This window comes from Dermacentor albipictus, chromosome 9 (genome assembly GCF_038994185.2).
Source record: "Dermacentor albipictus isolate Rhodes 1998 colony chromosome 9, USDA_Dalb.pri_finalv2, whole genome shotgun sequence".
NCBI lineage: Eukaryota > Metazoa > Arthropoda > Arachnida > Ixodida > Ixodidae > Dermacentor > Dermacentor albipictus.
The window spans coordinates 99,262,519-99,283,476 of record NC_091829.1 but is presented as its reverse complement, the minus strand read 5'-3'; the positions used below and the strand labels follow the sequence as shown (position 1 = coordinate 99,283,476).

At 43.3% G+C, this 20,958-nt stretch overlaps 1 long non-coding RNA gene across 1 annotated transcript in view; it reads left to right on the top strand.

Moving 5' to 3' along the window:
- The first annotated feature begins 806 nt into the window (after nucleotides 1-806).
- The window catches only part of LOC139049406 (uncharacterized), an 87,529-nt gene continuing 67,377 nt past the window's right edge, over nucleotides 807-20,958 (top strand). Inside the window, exons 1-2 of the long non-coding RNA XR_011508215.1 lie at nucleotides 807-852; nucleotides 20,067-20,162. This is a non-coding gene — a long non-coding RNA (uncharacterized lncRNA). The remainder of the gene's footprint in view (nucleotides 853-20,066; nucleotides 20,163-20,958) is intronic.

The following is a 20,958-nucleotide window of genomic DNA, read 5'->3' as shown; positions in this document are numbered from 1 at the left end:
ATAATTTCATGGGTGGCGGTAATGGAAAAGAAACCTGCTATGATTAACTACTAGGAGGAAAAGGAAATCAAGACAGAAACAATATATGATATCTCAAAGCCAAGCTCATTACTTTTCGAAGCGAGATCAGGGTTGTCTTAGAACACCACGACCTTTTAAAGCGGGATGCAACAAAGAAAAAAAAACATGTGCTTGCTGCGGTACAGCTCTTCCTGTAAAACGCCCAGTTCGCTTGCCTTTTCTTAAATACGGGTTTGCTAAAACTCTCTCATACCGTCTGTTAAAAAAACACAAATAAAATGTAATATCAGCTCAGAGGAACACGTGAACTGGTTGTTGTAACAGATAGGCCGCGCTAGCTTTCTGATGTCAGAGACGCAAGTAACGCGTGACATCTTCGTAAACATCGTAGCCGCCCTATACACGTTCACAATGCACCATGAAAGCACTATCTTCTGACATTTTATTTTCTATGCTTTTGCCATGTATAAGAATGATTGCTTTCTCTCACAGCACGATTAGATCGCTATATTTGCACGCAGAGCTGAACAATGCCTCTGCTATATTCATAAACAACTCATAGAAATGCTGACGCAGTTCCTTGGACCTGGTTCTGTTATTTTTATAACTGAGCTCATCAATTTTCAATGACATATTCCATGTCGAGCGAATACGTTCAGTTTGTTTCGCCCAGTGGCACCTGACAAAGGTGAATTATTTCCTTTTAACTGCTTCCACGATAACATTTTTGAGCCTCAGTTCTGTATATATAAACCTCCTGACTATTCGAACGTCTCTATAGGCAGTGCTAAGGCGCATACCGAAGGAAGAAGACGACAAGGATGAAGTACGGTATGTCATGCTTTATGCAAAACTATTTCTATATTCAGAGCTGAGTGTCCTCTACTGCGTAGGATTGTCTAGGACGACCCATCAGCAACGAGATCATGAGCATATGTACGATCCAACGCAATAATTTATTCAGCTGCTGTAGGCAAGCAGCAAAAACAAGGGAAACTGTCGCTGCAAAACCCCATTTGAACCATCGCTATGGTTCTGTCTCTTCTTTGGACTGTTTACGCATGCAGAGTTCCGCACTAACATCCACAAATGCGTATGTTTACCTGGTGTGCCCACAGTACAATGCCCGATATGTAACCCGATGTTTCCTTGGATAGCGGGAAAGTTGTGACGCAGGTCCACAAATATTCCGCAGTGGAATAGCTTGCCTGTCATGAATCAGTGCCTTAAATGTGATTGCCCGCTCATACGACCAATTCAGTCGGAGAGATTACTGTGCCCAAACAGCTTTTGTATGTGACTTATATTTGTGGCTCAATGGGGACAGGCACCGCGAAGCCGAATTTTCAAAGTTTTAGTCAGTCCCCTAGACAAACAGTTCTAGCTGTGGATCTTAAAAATACTCACTGAAAAAAAAAGTTCAGGAGCGCCGTCCGCTTCATTTCCAATAAAATGGGCCTTTTGTGCAGCTCACCCATAGAGCACTGAACACGACTCTGAGGAGAATAGCTTGCGAAAAGTGAAAAAAAAAAAACATTCACGAGTCACGATTTATTCTGACACTTCCTTATATGTATTGGTTATACTTGTGCACTGCATTTGCTCCCTAATTTTGCTCATGCCAAAGATGGTTACCGTCGCAAACGAAAGAAGGTGAAATAAGGCGCATCATGAGTTGCGTTTTTGTTTATACTGAACTTAAGGTTTTGTGGGGAGCAAACAGCAGAATCCATTGCCGGATGTTTGTAATTTTATGAGGCGAACAATAAGTACTTCAGAAATGATAGTTTGATTAGCTAATTAACTAAACTTTATTTACTTAAAACTGTTCAGCGAAAGGCACATGTCCGATTCGCAGGCTGGAACCAATGAGTTCACAAGGCACACTGACTTGAGATAAATTTTGAAACTATGAGCAGCACCAGTTCCGAGGGAGCCGGCAAGAGACATGCTGTAACAGCGCTAAATTAAGTGTACTTGTGGATTTGTTTGTCACAGCCAAGCTTAGGCTTGACTGACACAAGGGTCATAAGCCCGATCCTGTCACTGTCACAATACCGGTTTCAGTAAGAACAAAGCGCTTCCTACACGGTTTACCCTTTCAAACGTATGCTAACTACGTTGTCACATCATGTTAAGAGGAAGCTTCAGCTTGGGCCTTGCTCCAATGGAACCTATTCAAATAGATGTCTAACGCTCAATTTGTTTTCTGAGATAACACCAAACTAATTTTAATGAAATTTGTTGAATTTTAGAGAGAAAGCTAAACTACTGTGACTGTCCAAAGTGTAATTTTGACTAAGGGCTTCAATAATTCAAAAAAAATTGCTGAAAATGAGTAACCTTGAAAAAAAAGAGAACCACGGAGGTTATGAACCCGTATCTCTGCACCAAAAACAGATATTGCTATTGTGTATACAGCAAATGTTAGAACATCAGCATTTAAAGTGGACAAATTGGCTATCTGTCTTTCTCTCCGTCTTTGTATGTTTGTATCTAACCATTTTCCGGCCTAGCTGAATCGCCTGGTAGTCGACGTTCGAATGCGTAGCGAATTGCGCTGCAGTCCTTACGGAACAGGGTCCCACACCAATTATCGGACCAACATCATTCACTGAATATGTGGCAATGTGTAGATACGTCCTGCTCTTCAACGAACCTTTTTCGCTCCGACATGGGTACCACTGTTCGAAGAAACTGTTTAACGCCGAATAGAAGTGCAGAGTATGTGCTACCGTGTCTCTGTTGGTCTTCAATGAACCTTTATGATGCCAGCATGCGTCACATGGTAAGTGTCAGTTGGTATGTGCCGCTATATAATGAACGTCTTTTACGGCAACTCGGGTAATGTGCCACTCGGAATGGGCGGCTCTACAATGAAGAAACTAACCTCTAACTTTCACGAAAGTTTAGCGTCATAGAACCGGTCACAAAGGCTCCTCAAGGACATCAAGCTCACGCTTTTGTAGGTTGCGCAACAAATGCGCTTGTTAAGTGCCGCTTTTCAAACAACGCCTTTCAAGCCATCGCTTTTGCCACCTGCTCCAAGGATTCACTAAGTACTTGTGCATTCTAAAAACTTCTAAGAAATATCTCTTAATTTTATCCGATACTGAGCGGAATGGAAATTACGTCATGGTGTTTCCTCAAGGACAGCAACCAGACGCGTTTGCAGGCTCCACCACAAATGCACTGAGTACGTGCCGCTTTCACATGAACGTCTTTAAGCCCTGTGCTCCAGCGAGCTGCGGCATAAATGCACAGAGTATGTGCCACTCAGTATGCGGCAAGTGAGGGAACAATCATAAGCGTGTATTTACCGCCGCGCCAAGATGCTCGTCTCGGAGGTCACGTGCGGACTTCCCGGCAGTGACACTAAATGGCTTAACGTTTCCAGAAGGAAGCGCAAAAGACGAACAATGTTGCCACAAGATGCGTTTCTCAGTGCTTGCACGCAGGGGGGCGCCATGCATTTGGAGGCCACGCGTTGCTTCGGGATGGCGGGGCTAGAAGATGCCGATTGTTGTTAGACCTGCTGCAGTACACGCCTCATGCATAAGTGTTTTGGACGGTTCCAATCGGTTCTGTCACTGTATTGATTCAATTATAACGCATTATCTTCGACGGCCATCGTGCGATTGGTTCTGCCGTAATTTTGGACACTTGGTATATTGAATTCCAGGTCCCATGTACTCCGCTATGGCATTGCTGTAGAATCCTAACAACAGTCGCTGGAGTGTAGGGGTGTCTTTTTTTAATTATGAAGAAGCGTCTACGGACGTTGTTAACACTCCATCTTCGTTAGGGACGTATGAAACTTGGATTTTTGCAAATATGATTCTTTGATCACTCAAGTACTCATTCGAGACTTCAGCAGGGAGTTCTTGTGTCGATCCGTAACTCGGGCTTCTATGGGAGTACCCAACTGTTCTGATATGGCGAGGAGGTGATTAGCCGCAGGAACTGAGGACACTCTCCACATATTACTGCCATTTTTGTTGAGGCGATGGAAGAGTACCTTTTCTTGGGCTGTTGTCACAACTGCGAAAGCCAGGTAATCTGGTTTTATTTTCCGTATGCTCCTGTTAGGCTTAGTTGTCTCGAATTTTATAGGAACACCTGCGGTTATTTTCTTCTTGCATGAGACGACAGTGGAAGCTGTGCTGTCCATGTCTTCGTTGGCTCCTGTACATTTTTTTTTCGACCTCATGTGGCCTCCACTTTCCTTGCTCATCCTATTTATGGTCCACAGAAGGAACATGCTCACGTTATGGTTCATTGCTTGCGGTGGATGGCAATAGAGAGTCACCAAGGCCGGACGACAGCGTAGCTCGATCCCGCAGCTGCTTAGGTCCGGCGCGTTTCGGGAGCCACTTGACATGCTTTTCTCGCAGCACGGTGCCCCGAGACCACCGTTCATTGAGAGCGAAGCAGGGAAAGTAACAATTGAGCTCAAAATTTGTCCACAAGGATGAAATTATAGAGTGACGATCAGAAGCCAGCCTATCATTCTTCGTCTTTGTTTCCCTCCTATTTCCCCCAGCAAAGCTTCCTATTAACACCGTCACCCTTACCTTATGGGAAGCATACCACGAGAAAACGCTCTTTTATAGCATGTGCTGTTATTGGCCCCTTCGGATAGCTGTTTCAATTGACGAGGTTTTCCGCCACCGCAAACACCGCCGCCGCTGGTGTGCGGTGTGCGTCGCAGTTATGCCTCGCTATGGGGGATTGACCAAAATATGGTTAGGTTGTTTTGAGGAAAGAAATGTTACAGGCCGGCGCCATACATAAATGAAATGCTCTGGCGCATGCACGCGTAATGCGAAGACGTGGGATCGTTTCCCACCTGCGGCAAGTTGTTTCTTAATCTACTTTTATTTATAATAATTTATCACTTCTTTAATTCTTAATTCAATGATTAAGTTGAAGGAATTTCCACTGCGCTGTTCTTCGTGTCTTTGTTTGTTTGCTTCTGATTATTAAAAATCGGGCCCCTCAGTTTACCCTCTTTCTTCTCGTTCATTATATGACCACATGACGCACAAGCGTTTCATAGTGCGAATACACAACTTCTCATGTACAGATTTAACTGCTATATAATAATAAGGGGTAATGCATGTGCTAGGGGGCTAGGGCTCCTCAAGCAGTTCTTACTGCTTTTACCTGTCCTCCTCGTAACTTTTTCTTGTTGAGGAATAAAATTCAATTCATTTCAATTCATAAAGTATAATAATAATAGGATAATCGAAACTACACATTGTCGTTTTTTTCAACCTAGTGTTTGTCGTCTTTTCAGAATCTTGTCACCGCGAGCAGAGTAAAGTTATGTATAAAGGAACACACTGGCCCATCAAGCGCTACCTTTACCCAGCCGTCTGAAATCTAACTAGGTGCTAGTACACAATGTCCAGGTATCTACAAAAACCGAGTTTCTTTAACATGAGGTCGAACGACCAAGTGTAGCGACCGGTGCAGTAGTGAACAATGAGCGCTTTATTGCGACATAAGAACTGACTGGCACCTTGCCAGCAATACTATGTGTGGCATATTGCTAGGAATATTGTATGCGGTCAAGCATATGACAATGAATTTAGCCACAATAATTGGAGAATATTCAGGAAAAAGGGTGCACTATCGCTGATTTCTCATCTTCTCATCTCTCTGTGAGGCTGTTGTGGACACTGCATTCGTGAGGGGAAATCTTCCAGATTCTGATTAACGTCTGTTTGGTTATGAATTTAACATTCTTCGAAAAGAGGTAATGAAATTTACGAGCATTAGATGTCTTTATTGAAGTGAAACATAGAAGTGATCCTATTTTAACGTGTGTGTTTGCTAAGAGTCTGCGTCAACAAGGCGTGGGGGAGCTTCTATCTCGGCCACATAGAATTAAAAAAAAATAGTTCCGGTTGCGCAAGATACACCAGGCAACTTGTCCCGGGAACGTATTCGTTTGCTCTAAGAAATGTTTTTGCTATTAGGAGCTCTGAATATGATTTCTTTGCTTCTTGATACAGCAGAGAGTTCGCAACATACTAAGGGATGCCAAGACGCTGATGTATGGCCCATCTCTCTAAAATAAATAAAGGTTGTAACTTATAAGTTGGTGAGCCAGATAGCAACACACAGTTAAATTCAAGAATGGGTCCGATAATGTTAAGTAGACTATCCAAGCTTCCTGTTGCATTTTCTTGTGAATCGATTTCACCTTCTCTCACAAGTTTTCTTATATCAAGACGCCAATCTAGGCCAGGTTCGTAAATTGCTCACATGTACCTAGTAGTGTCTACCTGTGGGAGCAGTTGATTCTGATACACGAGAGATAAGGAAACCGATTAACTCGAAGGGAATACAAGACGGGCACTTGTATTAACGTTAAGGACCACGCGCAACATATCCAGCCAGACGCCAAGAAAATTTATATGCTGGCAGCATTTGGCAAAACATGTGGCTATCTTTAACGGAAGCAAAGAATGCGATACCATGAACACACACAAATAGCCTTAGATTCGGTATAATTTTAAAATCGTTTAGTAGTGTATTAAACAATAGTGGAGAAAGCACTGAACCCTGAGGTGCACCTCTGGTCTTGGAGAACCACTCAGAATGATGCTTTACATCTAGGCAGAAAAATCTCCTTCCTAGCAAGAAATCCCTGATCCAACCCATGATATACGATGGTAGGCTTAAGGCAGCATGTTTATTCAATAGAATGCTGTATTCTACGCTATCAGAGGTTTTGCAAGATTCATTGTTACGAGGGCTGAAACTTCTAAGTTTCTGTTAGCTAACCGTATTTTATGTTCTAAATCAACAAATGCGCGGAAGCAGTAGAATAACCAATGCAAAATCCAACGTATGCGATGCATAATGCACTACTTAACAAACATGCTCTGATAGATGATTACAAACAACTCTTTCAATTATTCTACTATGTCAGAAGCTTCAGCGATCAGCCAGATGTCCAAATTAAGCCCTTTTTCGGCGTTCTTCAGAAGCCACGCAATTTTAGCTATCTTCCACTCGTGAGATAGAAATGTTTCCTTAAGGGAAATTTTCATAATATTCAGCAACTTTCGCTTAAAATAAAGGGCCAGGAACTTCAGCATGCTAACAGATATTCAATGATAACCCGGAACTGCCAATCTCATACAAGCTACGGCAGAAGCTCCAGCGATTCAACCTCTTTAAAGTCATTCCACTGAAGGCCACGTGCAATGAAATCAAGATTATCTTGGGGTACTTGGATCAGTACATTGGTCATCACTGGGGTCAATACAACGGCGTTCAAAATGTGACTAAATGAAGATTTCTTGTTGTGCTCCATGAAAGTGTAAAGGGCTTTCCTATTTTTGCGGTCAGATGAGTAAATGTTCATATCAGCCTAATAGTCATCCTTAGCTTTTGCAATTGTCCTTTAAAGGGGGTAGCAGAACACATTTAGTTAGTGATATTTAGAGTGCTCTGATTATGAAGAAGGCTGTCCTACGAAGCGTTCATAAGACTACGTACCGCTTCACATTTTTCAGTGCACCACGGCGAACCTTTTTTGTGTCGAGTTGAAACTCTTACAGTAAATGCGGACTGCTGTATTTCGTCAATCAGATATTTTAGAACCTGCTCTGCAGGCTTAGCGATATCAAGTAAAGTTAGGAGTTAATAGCAGCTTGAACTATCCTTTTATGAGTATTCCTGTTGAGAAATTTTATTGTTTTCTTAGTGACCCTCTGCGGGAAGCACATAACAGAGAAAAATCAGTGGATGAGTGCAACTTCCGCTATCTAGAGGTGCCCATGATGACACGCTAACTCTAGCAGCTGCCAGAGTTTGGTCAATCACTCTCTTTGAATCTCGACGCATAAATGTTGCACCCCGTCTACCATGGCAGTGAGAATTTTTTGATAGCCATGACCACAGTTCACCACTAGTATCTGAGCGGTAACCCTACGTGATATGATGTGAATTAAAGTCCCTTACAATGACGACTCTTCCCATTTTCTCAATAAACTATCAAAGTAGTCTGTTCTACTCACCGCCGCAAGAGAGTAAACATTTAGTACAATAATAGCACATCTTGGCAGAAATAGATCAATAGCCAAGAGTTCAGATTGAGGATAATAGCCCTGTGATATATATATTCCGGACACCGTAGCAATTACACGCCCGCCACAACCACCAAAGGGGTCTACTCTGAATATGCCAAAATTAATAAAAGAATATGATTTGACAGGTGTCAGCCAAGATTCTTGTAAAAAGACCATGTCTAGGTCATAGGCAAAACTGAGACGATGAAGATCAATTAAGGAAGACAAAACAGAGTGGCCGTTCCTTTTGGGCGTGTTTAACTCAGTCATGATCTCTCCAAGACCGAAGAGGCAAATGCTTCTTTCCACATGTCAATCGATTTCGTGCTCGGAGGCCCTTTCTTGCTTTTTGTCCGAGAATGATCATGTTTGGTTGGCGAAAAATGAGAAGCCCTGCGCTTCTGCACCACATTCGTCATTTCCAGTGCGAACATTTGTTGTAGACGTGCTAGCTAGGCCATTTATGGCTGGCCATATTATAGGCGATTTACTGAAAACAGAGGTCACGGATGGTATACCTGTATACGATTCAGTTACATGAACTTTATGCCTTATAGCGTGCAATAATGCATAATAAAAGGTAGTTTTTAAATTATCTAGTATGCCACTCAGTGCCCCCTCTATAGCTGCGACTACTTATGCCTTTATAGTTTTTTCTAGAACATCCCCGGATGGTCTCAATACAATACGCATTTATTTGTCCTACACCCTAAAAGTGCATATGCGTCGGTTCTGGAGCACCTGTTGTGACGAATAATTTCCAATATTCTAGTATCATCGGATCTTTTTGGACACTGTTGAGCCTACAGCTCGAGGCTCCGGAGCAGTTCGTCTTTTTGGTTGATGCGCCGGCGCAAATCGTCCAAAAGGAACACGCAATATGCATGTGGCAATATTATAGCAGGTGGTCTTCTTTAACTCTGCCTAAATCTAATCACCAAAGTGTGTCTGCGTTTGTTTTTATTGAAATGCGGTCACCATGGCAGGGAGTTGAACTTGCACGTTGTGTTTTAGCACGAGAACGTCACATCTACAGGGCCACCATTACTAACGCTAGCTACACGTTTGAATTTCTTAGGAAAAGCACTTTCATTGGAAAAATAAAGATGATGAAAAGAACGAGAGATATCACGTGCATTAGCAAACGCGGAACATCAGCTACCCACGGAGTCAGGCTACAGTTTATTCTAAGTTCATCGCTTGGGAGGATCAATGACCTACAAGTGGTGCCGAAGCTGAGGAATGAACCACGGACCTTTATCATGAACTAGGAACCAGATCTCTGCTGATCGAAGCTGTCATGGCCAAAACGTGCTGCAAATCCGTTCCGCTGTCGAGTAGTGAATTTACCGACCAGGCCGAACGCCAAGGTTACTGCTTAACTCACATCCATCGAGCTTAGAGTGCAAAACCTTTCGGTTTCTTCACCTGTAGTGATTACTGCTGGTTATTTCTCAAGGGAAACGTAGCGAACCTGCATAATGGGCTCAAAGCCATCGAGACTTCCTTAAGCTGGACATTGCATGGTCCAGTAGCTTCAAGTGCTACCGTCAGGCAATGCAACCAGATAATTGTACAGGAAGTGTCCATGAGAGAACGTAACATCACTTCAGATAACTACTGGGACTTCTTAATCAAGGGGATAAAATCCGATATATATTAAGAAATATTAAGGATTATTTAGAACCACTTCTCGATTACTTCAACAGCACTATAATTGTCGTTAAGAATTTTCACTCCCATGGAAGCCGACGATTCTCAAGCTTAACGAACAATCAAACTCAAAGCTTCGTCTCAATTACCTACTCAGAAAGCTTCGATGTTGCCCTTAGTTTCGCTAAAAATACGACGTTGCCGTACGCAAATAGGCGAAAGACGGTGTAGCCGAGATGGTCACCGACGACCAAGTGAATAACAAGCCTAATGTCGCACTAATGCGTGAGGAATGTACGCCAAAGAAAGGGTGGTTTTTGTGTTTCCTCCCAATCAAGAAAACCTTTCGCTAAACGACAGCCTGTACACCGGAACGAAGCTTTATGCCGAGCTCATGGGACTGGAACTTCGGTTGAGAAGGCGTCGTATTGCTTTAGTAGCAAATATAGAAAACGCGTTCTTTCCTATAGGCATAGTCACCAAACACGGAGTGACTTTGCGTTAACTATGTCGGGTGAAAGCGCCCGCGGCCGGTCGGCTTTGTCTAGTGATCGTCTCTCACATATCATTAAAGTGCCATTCAGCATGAGTTATCGTGCATTCTCCATGACAGTGACCAACCGCCATCATCTTGAGGAAGCCCCATCAGTTTACCACGAAGCTACATAACGGTATTTGGGTTCCATATATGTTGATGAAGTTTTAACAGGAGTGGACTCTGTCGAAGAGGCAGCAATGCTGCGGTAAAGAGCACGGATAACATCGCAAGCACCCCTATGAAGCTGCACAAGTGGTGTTCGAAAGACCCACGCGTTTTTGGCATGCAACTGACGGGACCTCCGGAGTTACTTCTGGGGAAATTTATAGGACTACTGAAGGTCATTAAATCGGTAAGGCACGCTGACACTAATGACTTGTCGTTCAGCCTCATAGATGGTATGGAGATTGTTCCACCAAGAACGGATTGCCGGCGCTTCATTCTACAGCTGACTTGTCTCCTATGCGACCTTTTCGACATGCTGTCCCCTTTTATAATAATAATAATAATAATAATAATAATAATAATAATAATAATAATAATAATAATAATAATAATAATAATAATAATAATAATAATAATAATAATAATAATAATAATAATAATAATAATAATAATAATAATCTTTATTACATCCAGTCATGTCATGGTTACAGATCTAGCCCACATAAGCAACATTGCTTGTGTGCGAAGCTGGGCAGTCTGCTGGTAGTACTGATACGTGTACAAATAAATAGATTAATAAAAGAATATAGGAAAAGAATGATATTGCAAAAGTGAACAAAAGATATTATTTGAACAAAAGATATTATTGCATCAACAGGGAAACAATCCACATTGACATTAGCGATGACTTCGCAAACAGGTTCGCATGTTTCAAATCGCGAAGAAAACTTCAGAGAATATGGACATTAGGTATCACCCATGACCTTAAATGTGATTTTATTTGTTTAAATGTTCCCGCGATATCCTTCTCATTTAATTTATTGAAATTAGCTGGCACGTCGAAAGCACGAGTTCTCTTGCCGTAGTTTGTGTACACACGAGGTACCACAAATTTTTCTGTCTGACGTAAGCTGCGACATTTCACGTTCAAGTTCTTGAAATTAGTAGAAAAATAACTTTTACACATGGCATCGAACAAAACTTGTTGCCCGACAAACAACATGTCTGACTGGTACATGCTCAGCAAGAGATCTTCCCCGTGACCAAGTGTGCCATACGAGAGGCTACAGGCAATTTTTTTTAGGATACGGTTAATTATCCTAAGTCTACTAGAAGAAGCAAAGCCATAAATTGTTATTCCGTTCTTTATGATCGATTCCACAAGTGCCCTGTAAACCATTTTACGAATATTTATATCACAGAAAGATTTTAGGGCATACAAGTGAGCGCACACAGCACGTAAGCGCTTTGCGAGCTCTTCAATGTGGACATTCCATGACAATGTGTCGTCGAAGTGTAGCCCCAGGTATTTTGTGCTATTTACCAGGGCTACCGGAGGACATGAGCATGCAAGGAAGTCACTGGTGTGGGGATAAGCAGGGGAAATATCCGCTACTGCTTTATATGGGCTGTGAAAACATAACATATTAGTCTTCGATTTATTAATGAGCATTTTGTTATTAATCAAGTAGTTTACAGACATCATACTGTAACACTCTAGCGGCTTCGTTCGAAAGTTTGTTCGATACAACCAAAGCCGTGTCATCAGCGTATAAATAAATTTTTGATTTTAGTGGTAAGCAAGCAAGATCATTCATGTAAATTTTAAACAAAACCGGTCACAATACGGACCCTTGCGGTACCTCTGATTTAACACGCAAAAAGAACTATAGGAGTCCGCCACACGGACACACTGTTGTCTGCTTGGTAAATAGTTTAAAAAAAAATAAGTAATACGGGCCTCCGAAACCTCATCTGCTTAGTTTTAATAGTAACTGTTCATGATCTAATGTGTCAAATGCTCGTTGCAAATAATAGAAAAGAGTCAAAACAACATTGTTTTTATCGATTTCGTTACAGATATAGTCATTAAAATTTTCCAACAGACCCACAGTACTCTGTCCCGAGCGAAAGCCAAACGGCGCTGGGTTAATAAGGCTAAACTTTTCACAGAATGAGGCCATAATAACATAGACTATTTTTTCCAATATGCTTGCCAAAGACGAAAGAATTGAAATTGGTCGGTAATTCTCCTATAGTTTTCGAGATCCTTTCTTATAGAGAGGTCTCACAATGCTAACTTTCATGTTTTCATGTATCTGACTGGCTTTTAATGCTTCATTTAGGATGTAAAGTAGTGTTGATTTGAGCACATCGAAATTCGCAGCTATATCTCTTATCCTAATTTTATCAAAACCTGGAGATTTTGTTAAACTCATGGATCGTATAATATCCCACAATTCTGCCTCATTAAAAGTAGGCAGAAAAGCAGAATGAATGTTAGAGAACGTAACATTATTTCGGATATTTGCCGGTATGCACCCATTTGTAATGTTGTTTACTGATTCCATAAATTGTTTGTTAAAATAATTCGCTATCTGAACAGCAGGCGACTCGAGAAAGGCGTCCGCAAGAGTATTATCAATACTGTTTTTTGCAGGTCTCCCTATTAGAGTGTTAACCAAGTTCCATGTTTTACCGGTATTTCGTCTGCAAGCTGCAGACTTGCCTGAGTGGTAGCGCTTCTTAGCGAGTCTTATTTTAACGTTTACTTTGTTTCTCATCTGCCTAAATTCTTCTCTTGCAAGAGCGTCCCCGGGTTTATCTTGGCATTTTCTAAGGAGCTTGCTTTTAACGCTGCAAAGCTCCATTATTTCGTTATCAATACACGGGCTATCTTTATTCTTCTTTTAAGCTTTACTTTCTTTTCGGAGCAAAGGTAAATTTCTCTAAAGGTCTCTACAAACAGTTCGTAATCCTTTAAGTGGCTGTGCCGCGTTAAAGAATCCCAGTTGAATGTTCTCACACGTTTATCTACTTCATTAGAATTCAGAACATATTTCTCTAAAGTCTTTGTTTCAGTCAAAGCAGCAGCATCTCCTGAAACTGCTATAGCGATAAAGTAGTGGTCCGCTACTTTTTCCTTAATAATGCATTTATATCCTTTATATTTGCACATTTTTGTGCTGATATGGTCTATACACGACGTTGTTAAACGATGACCGAGAATTTCCTCTCGTGTATAACTGTGAATTTTGTTTTCGAGTCCATAGCTTGCCAAAAGTGTTAGGTAATCAGATGTTGCAGGCTTATTTGCTGTAAAAATGTCTATATCAAAATCACCGGCCAAAATAATGCTGCTTCTGTCTGCGTACTTTTTGAGGAAGCTTGCCAAATCGTCTAAAAATGTATTTAGGTTAGTGCTCGGTGGCCTATAAGCAGCACATACTGTAAATTCCAGATCTGCTTTAGTCATTAGTACAGTAACTACTTCAGCAACTTGAAAATCAAAGGACACTCGTTCACAGTGCCAATCACTTTTTACATAGACCGCTATGCCACCATTTATTTTGTGATCCCTGCACAAAAAGAAAGACTGAAAACCACGTAGTGCAAAATGAGCGCATTCGTCTTTTGAAATATTGATTTCAGTTATAATTAAAACATGTAATGATGGCAGTGCTTCAGCTAGGTGAATCTTTAACATGTCCCAGTGTTTGTGCAGGCTTCTCACATTCACATGGATTAGCTCAAGCAATAAGCTGCTAGAAGGATCTGACGCCCACTTGTCTTTCATTGATAGCCATTGTTCAGTTGAGTGTACTTGGTCAATTATTCTAGATTATTTTATGTAAGCCTTGTTCATTGTCAATGCGTAACACTGACGTTCCTTCGCGTTTTCTTACAAGTATTCTGCCATTGCGCACCCAGACGAAGCGATATTGTTTATCTTTCGCCTGATTGTTTGTCATCCATAGCAGTTTCTTCATTCGGGAAGTTAAATCATCGTTCAAGTATATCTTTTCACCCTTCAGTCTGTTCCGCTTTCAATCCAAAGCTCTTTTGTTTCACTCCTTCAAAATCGCACCAGAATAGGTGGGACGGAGTACGCTTTGCCTTTGATTCTGTTCACGGCTTCAATGTCGTCATGACTGGGCCTATGGAGTTCGAGTTTGGTTGCAATAGATTACGCCACCTTTCGTAGGTCCTCGTTATCACTCACTTTGACACCATGGATTTCTAAATTGCTTTTTCGTGAGTATCGTTTAAGATCATCTACTGCTTGCTCCATATTCGACAGCCTGCCAGATTTGGCCAAAAACTCGGCGTCCAGTTCAGTTACTTTTTTGTTTGTTTCCTTAAGTTCCTTTCTATGCTCCTACAACTTTTGCAGCATTGTGTCATAATTAGACGAAAGCAATCCCAATGGTGTCTCAATACCCTGCATTGCCGTCCTCTGCGCCAGCATTTGCTGGGTGGAAGCCTCGAGCTTGTCCAACTGCACGTCTTGCCGGCTTTCTAACACATCTTGTCGACTCAGTACGACATCAAGTTTGGCCAGTACATGTGCCAGTGACAGCTCGACCGATACATCGGTTGCTCTATCCTTCTGGGCTACGCCGTCACCGTTTCCAGTTGGCAATCGCGATGCACGAATTACACAAGTCAGACACACCCACTGTTCTTTTTCCTTAGTGGAAAAGTTTTTCAAGTTCGTTTTCGTAACCACGAGCACTTTCCTGCATGATACCGATTGTCGCACTCGGCACATGTGAGGCTCTGAAAAACATCAGCAATCGATTTCATGCACGCAAGGCAATCAAACTCAGCCGTCATGAAAACACTGGTGCAGTCCAGCGGAGAAGTATGAAAAAAGATGAAGATCCGTTCTCAGAAGCGTTCCAGCAAAGGCGTCTACTAGGAAAAGCAGCTGCCTCATGGCGCTCTTGGGGATGAAAAAAAAAATGGTGCAATAAACATCCAGAGTTTTGCGATAAAGAAGTTACCTTGTTCTCCGGCAAGACGTACTTGGGCCTGGTGACAAGTACGCGCTGCAGTTTTTCGCTGAGGCCATTAAGGCAGCCCACGGCGGCGTTTGCTACATTTGCACAGCAGCAAATACGAATGACGAAAGCTGAATGATAGTATTGTACAAGTCAAGGGTAGCGCCTATGAAGGAGACAAGCCTTTCCAGACTCGAACTGCTAGCCTTCCTCGTCTCGGCATGAATGTGAGAATACCTACGTGAATAGCTAGCTAAAGACATAACATTCCTTCAGCTTTAGACAGACTCAATGAATGCAGTGGGCTGAATTACCAGGAATCTTACCAGATTGCCAGATGGAAAGACTTCATTTCCTATAGGGTAGCGGAGAGTCAAAGCAAAACGGACATCAAATTATGCAGGTGTTCCTGGGAAGCAAAACCCTGCCGATTTCTGACGTGAAGAAGTATTTCCAGACTACTAACAACAAATTCGCACTGGTTACCAGGACCCCATTCGCCTAATTGTGAAGAGAATGAAAGGCCAACGACCCATACACCCAAGTCCACCAATCTTCCGCTGTGTTTACGGAGGAACGCCTTCGGCGGAAATCATCCTTAAAAGTCTGCATGCACTGGACCCGAAGTATTAGAGGTCCATAATTACAGCTTTATGTTTCCACTACACTGTGAATACAATTCGCATCTATGCTGATGCGAAAATGGCAGCCCTGGGGAGCTCTGAATGCAGAAATAATAAAAGTCGGTGCATTATACACGATAAAAGAGCTTCAAATTTCCGTTTATTTGCAAAAAATATGTTGCGTTTCTAATTACTTTGAAAAAGTTTGCATTCTTTGGGTCTTAACTTGTGCAACTATAATCGCCACGTTTCTTGTCCGCATTTCCTTCCTTTGAAGCTGCCAGCACGAAACTTTAGGTTCAGGAACGGCGTTCGCGTGATCATCGTGACATCGCATTCTTGACAGGAAAGCTGTGAGCGCAGTTTATAAGAAAGGAAACGCAAGCAAGGCAGGTGACCATTATTGTTGCGGGATGAGATAAGCCCTTTTTCTAAAGGTAATTGAGCTGAGCATATAAGATATTGGCCATTTTGGGTGTAACTTGTTTTTAAGACTAGGATGGGGTTCTTCGTGTTGCAGTACGTCTGAAATTCAGCAAGTTATATGAAGAAATACATCCAATATTATTACCAAATGACTATTACTACTACACAATTCGTGTCAAACAGCATCATCCACAACTTCATGCAGTAATTCTGGATACTCTTATCCAAATAAGAGAAATATGATAGATATTACGACGACAGCAGTTAGTCAAGAAACTCATCGGAGGATACGTTGTGTCGAACGCTACAACTTCAGACCTCTGTACGAAGTAGCTGCCCCGTTACCACATGAAAGAGTGACCACTTCGGAAGCCTTGCAAGCAACAAGACTAGACTTTGCCGGTCCCTTCTGCATTAAACTAAGCGAACACGTCAACATGTGCCACAGCCGAAACTTTAAAACATTAAAAATTCAATTGTAGTAAGTGGCGCCTTCGTTTGTAACTAACGAACTATATATATATATATATATATATATATATATATATATATATATATATATATATATATATATGTTAGATGTCCCAGTTGTCCCAGTTTGTATGCTGCGATGAAACGTTCATGGCGAGCATATCACCAAGCGTGCGATTGAAACGCTCTGTAAGTCCGTTAGTTGGAGGATGGTACGCCGTGGTGGTCCGGTGAACTATGCGGCAATGAGCACGCAGAGCTTCAACCACATGCGACAGGAACACACGGCCTCTATCACTCAGCAGCTCCCGAGGTGGGCCATGACGAAGAATGAAACGATGGAGCAGAAAGGATGCAACGTCACTGGCGGTCGCTGCAGTAGGGCAGCGGTTTCGGCACATAACGTGTAAGGTGATCAACTGCAACAATAATCCATCGTTTTCCAGCGGGTGTTAGTGGTAGCGGCCCGTACAGGTCAATTCCCAAACGGTCGAAGGCACAAGCAGGGCACAGAAGTGGCTGTAATAATCCGTGGGCCGGATGAGGCGGAGATTTGGGGTGTTGGCATTGCGGGCACGAGCGGACAAACTTTTGGACAAAAGTAAACATTCCTCGCCAGTAGTAACGTTGCCGCAGGCGCTCATACGTCTTCAAAACGCTTGCGTGTGCACATTGTGGGTCAGTATGGAAAGACGCGAACATGTCGGAACGCAAAGTCCTAGGGATAACCAGGCGCCACTTGCGACCATCGGGCTCGTAGTTCCGTCGATACAAGAGTTTATCTTGGACAGCAAAATGGACAGCCTGGCGACGCAGGGAGCGGGAGATGGGAGATGCAGGCGGGCAAAAAAGGAGATCCAAAAGAGAGGCCACCCAAGTATTCTTGCGCTGTTCTGATTCGAAGGTGTCGATGTCGACCGAGGATACCACCTTAATGGTGGAGAGGGAGGCCATGTCGGTTGGCAGCGGAGAACGGGACAGAGCGTTAGCGTCACTGTGCTTGCGACCTGAGTGGTATATGACGTGTATGTCGTATTCTTGAATGCGCAGAGCCCAGCGGGCAAGGCATCCAGACGGGTTTTTTAAAGAGGATAACCAACAAAGGGCGTGATGGTCAGTACCACATTGAAAGGCCTGCCGTATAAATAGGGGCGAAACTTCCCGAGTGCCCAAACGATGGCCAGGCATTCTTTTTCTGTGACGCTGTAATTGCGTTCCGCTTTGGTCAGCGCACGACTGGCCTAAGCAACGACGTACTCGGAGTAGCCAGACTTGCGCTGCGCAAGGACAGCGCCGAGGCCAATACCAATGGCATCGGTATGCACTTCAGTTGGGGCGGTGGCGTCGAAGTGTCGCAGTATAGGCGGAGACGTCAGGAGACGACGTAAGGTCACGAACTCGGCGTCGCATGCAGGAGACCAGGAGGATAGGTCGTTGGCGCCACTTAAGAGTTGCGTGAGAGGTGATATCGAGGCAAAATTGCGAACAAAGCGCCTGAAGTAAGAACAGAGGCCGATGAAGGCGCGGAGTTCTTTGAGTGTCTTTGGTTTCGGAAATTCTGCCACGGCGCGAAGTTTTGATGGGTGGGGGCAAATGCCGTCTTGTGATACGACGTGACCTAGAATCATGAGCTTGTGTGCGGCGAACTGGCACCTTTTCAGGTTCAGTTGCAGGCCTGCGTTGGTCAACGACGTCAACACTTGCCTAAGGCGAAGAAGATGCGTGCTGAAATCAGGGGCGAACACAACGATATCGCCGAGATAGCACAAACACGTGCTCCATTTTCGGCCGCGCAAGATATTGTCCATCATTCGTTCAAAGGTAGCAGGTGCATTGCATAGTCCAAATGGCATCACAATGAATTCGTTTAGACCATCTGGCGTAATGAATGCAGTTTTAGGGCGATCAAGTGCTGACATCGGACCTGCCAGTAGCCCGAGCGTAAATCCAACGAAGAGAAGAATTTAGCGCCTTGCAAGCTGTCCAGAGCGTCGTCAATGCGCGGTAGAGGGTAGACGTCTTTGCGCGTCATCTTATTGAGACGGCGATAATCGACGCAGAACCGAATGGAACCATCTTTTTTTGTCACGAGAACCACCGGTGATGCCCACGGGCTATTTGGAAGGTCGAATGACGCCGCACTGAAGCATGTCGTCCACGTGCTCACTGATCACCTGACGCTCCTTGGCGGATACGTGGTACGGACGCTGCCGCAATGGCGCATTGGAGCCAGTGCCGATGTGGTGGCTGACGGTTGGCGAGCTACCCACAGTAGGCTGAGCGACATCAAAAGAAGAGTGGAACTGGGCAAGCAGGTGAAGAAGCTGGGAAATTGAAGAAAGACATTATAAAACAGGGCGCCGTCTATTGCCTCGCGCGATACGTATCCAAGCCAAGACAAACCATTAGCAACCATCCTGTTGTTATGCTGGCGCACTTCGTTAGGCCTACCGGTGCCGGAATTACGGAAGGATGCAATAAATTCGACGCAATATGCTCTCATAACATACGTTTCAGGTGAGCTTAGAGAAAGCTAAAGCTCATTTCAAGAATTACTGGTGGTTAGCGCGAGTGAGGACGTAGACATAACGAAAATTCACGCTGAAGCAAGAGCCGTGGGTGTCCCTATGTTCGACAAGGGTTTTAGCCTCTGTCATTGGGGGCAATAACGCACGTTGTTATCGCGTAGGTAAACCAAAGAAATTCAATCGCGTTCGGAGCATACGCATTGATGACAACGGTAATTAATTAATATATGGGGTTTTACGTGCCAAGACCACTTTCTGATTCTGAGGCACGCCGTAGTGGAGGGCTGCGGAAATTTCGACCACCTGGGGTTCTTTAACGTGCACCTAAATCTAAGTACACAGGTGTTTTCGCATTTCGCCCCCATCGAAATGCAGCCGCCGTGGCCGGGATTCGATCCCGCGACCTCGGACAACGGTAATTCTTTGCGTGCGTAATGTGTTTACATCGGATTGCAAACGTCATTTTAGAGGTGTCTATTGTCACCCGTTGTAGCATACTAACTTGTTATTGAGCGTTATTTACGCGTTTCGGATTTTTTCTATAATCTCACCGCCTTGCCCCCACACCCTTCTTTTTGAAAGAGGAATTACAATGAACAGCTTTCAATATTCAGATTTAAATTGAGTTTTATTGTATGTTTTTCGCGCTTAAATAATGTTTGTCGGCAGTGCTCAAAATGAAAGGTGCGCAGTGGCCGAATTAGCACGAATTGGATATCCTGTAAAGAATTTAGCCTACATCTGATTTAAACTCAAATGTTTTTACATAGATATGGCTCTGAAAATATTGCTGTTGGGCCTCGTACCGGTTGTTTATGGAGTCTTCTGGAGGACTGAGGAGCAAGCTCTTAAGGAAGCCAATGGTCGTATGTACGAATTTGAAACGTTTTTTCGTTCCGTTCGTCATTGTCTTACTTCTGTCATTTTGTGCTTTTCTTCCTTTCTTTTCTCAATGGAAGGGTTGTGGTCAATCGTAACGCTTTCAGTTCCCGGGCGCTGCATCACATACCTTTTGGGATTAAGAAACCCATTCGTGTTGGCCAATATGTAATATAGTGTTGGCCAATATAATATATATACGGCCAATATATTGGAAGGCTGGCGGCTGATCTACTCGCTATACAAGCGTATAGCTAACACGCACATCAATAAAAACACCACAAGAAAGAACAGTATCAATACAAAACAGAGATATTTAATCAAATGTTTTCACTATTGCCCATAGTGAAACTCCTTAATGACACTCTGTAAACATCTTCGAGGTCTTGTGTGAAGATTTTAAGGTGATGAGCAAATCAAGAACAAGGGGAAAGCGAAAGCCAACGCTTCAACAAGTGGACAAGGTGACATATGCGTTCCTCGCCACAGTATATACAGGTAGGGCTCTTCTAAAGGGGAGAGTGGGTAAAGCGGGTGGGCGTGATAACGATCTAAGGTGTGTTAACGGTGAGGGTGTAAAATTGAGAATATAGGAGTCCTGTGAACAATTCCGGTGACTCGGCCGTCTCTCAGTCGCATGTCAATGGCCATGTGTCAGTCGGTGAGTCAGCGGCGTGCGCAGCACCCATCTTTTACCTTCTTCGCTGGTGTTCCTAGGCTATCCTGTCTGTGAGAGATAAAAGAAGAAGTGCCAGAATCCGATGCTCGTGAAAAAAATATATG